Source organism: Halyomorpha halys, unplaced genomic scaffold (genome assembly GCF_000696795.3).
Source record: "Halyomorpha halys isolate HHAL.00 unplaced genomic scaffold, Hhal_1.1 Scaffold1299.1, whole genome shotgun sequence".
Lineage (NCBI taxonomy): Eukaryota > Metazoa > Arthropoda > Insecta > Hemiptera > Pentatomidae > Halyomorpha > Halyomorpha halys.
The window spans coordinates 78,857-81,123 of NW_027110666.1; positions in this window are offsets into that span (position 1 = coordinate 78,857).

The following is a 2,267-nucleotide window of genomic DNA, read 5'->3' on the forward strand; positions in this document are numbered from 1 at the left end:
AATAACTGGTGAAAGGTGGAGGCCGAAAATAATACAAAAAGGTTAGTTTGATAAGTAATAATTTTGATATGGAGGAAAAAGTGGTCTATAGGTGAGATGTGAAGAACGCCATTTGGGTTGGTAGAAATGATCTTACTTGTAACTGTAGATTGAACCTAATGCATGGTGAGTCGTTGCTGAACGGAGAAAGGTGGCCATTCTCTGCTGGTCAGTGTACCACGCTCGATGCTGGAGGTAATTAGCCAGACATACTTGGCCGTGGTACCAAGAAGAATAGTTTGAATGCTCGTTCCACTCTCAAGAGCACACCCCATTCCCGTTCGCCCTCTTGGCGTCTAATTATCCGCTTCCACTCTTAGTATTAGTGCTAGGTTACGTGGAAATCCAACTGGCATGTGGCGCTCCCCCTCCCCCTCTAGTATTTATGAATATACAATCCGGCTATATAACACCACTACTTAAATGGTATTCCTGTGGACTGAACAATGAATTTTTCTTTTCGCTTCCTATACATCTCCTACGTGTTCATTGACTATTTCCATAGGGGTGTGGAATTGCCACGTATGTTATTTTATGTTGATGTATTACAACTACACCTAGTCGGACAGAATAAAACGAATGCCATCAGAAATCTTTCAGTATTCCTCCTCTCCCTACTCCAAAAAAAATCATTGATAATAATAATACTATATATTATAAATGTTGAAACATAAACACTTCTACGTACCTCTATGATATCGAGGTATCCATGACCTGTTGCATGGTGAAGTGCGGTAATACCACCGATTCCTTTGATGTTAGGATCGGTCCCACTATCACCAATTAAGATCTTCACAACATAACTGCAGTTATAGCAATTATTTTCGCATCTTCTTACTTCGTTTGATATTTTTTAAACCTAAAATAATATTTTTAAAAAAGCATATATGTTAAATAAATTCATTCTTAGTTAACTCCGAATCAGAAATTTCGCGACGTTTCGCTCGTCAATCTTGAGATCTACTTTCTTGGAAAGAGGACCAAGGAGTTTCTAATACAGGATGGAAAAATTTGAAAATTAAATTGAAGTTAAATATATAATTCATTTAATTAAACTATATATGTTTCATTATAATACATTACATCAAGAACTAGATTTCAATAATTTTTTTTTAGATTTTATTTTTGGGTTTTACTTTTTTCAATTTTAAAGCATTAAAAAAATTACAAGCATGTAAGTTGTAATAATCGCAGGGTCTACGCCCATCCGAATCTAGAGTTATCTAACTTTTGCCTGTTTTCCACAGCTTTATGAAGAACAGGTATCCAACGAAGTCTAAGAAGATAAGGGCTCCTATACGGCGGAGGTTTTTTTCTGGAAGAAGTAAGGAAAGGGACACTGTCCTTTGAAAGTAGGGTTCCAACAGTGGCATTTTAGCTAAAGGATTCACTACTACCATAATGAATGTAATGAAAATACTTAATTAAATGATTTAAAAGCTGGTATATTAAAAATTGTACAGCTCGCTAAAAAGTTTATTTGAAAGATAATGTGATGTATTTATAATCTGAGGATGACTAGTCTAAATTGATTAAATTATCAATATAATTATAACCTAATGCATTGTTTATGATATATATTGTTTTTTTATGAAAAATACTATTATAGACTGAAATTATTGTCATTCTAAGTTTATATGATGTTTAATTTTCAGAATATTCTTTATAAATTATATTAGTTAATGACCTCTATGTTAACAAAAGTTTCTTTCACATCTGATTTAACTCGTTTTAAGAAAAAATCCATTAACCTATCTAAACGTTCAAAAAATAGGATAATTAAAATTGGAAAGTTAAATAAACCGCTCTCGGAATTATACGCCTCATTTGCTTTTTTACAATCCTAACAACAAACTTGAAGCAAATGCAGTCGACAAGATGAAGATTTTTGTATATTTGATATACTTTTTTTTTAAATCCTTTAACCGACAATTCTTGTAAGAGTTCAATTGTTTTAACAGATTGAAAATGAAAATTGAGACAAGAAATGAAGGAGAACCAGATATAGTTTTATAGAACATAGCAGTAAATTGTGGTAGTTAAAACAACATTATTTCTCATATGAAATTAAACATAGCTAAGTAATCGAATTATTACCGAAACTCTACTGTAAAGCATAGAAGGCAGGCTTAACTTTTTTAATTCCTTTTTTTTTTTAATTTAACTTACTAAATGATAATTTTATAAGAACATATGAGTCATGTTAGAAAAATAATAATTCTCCGAAG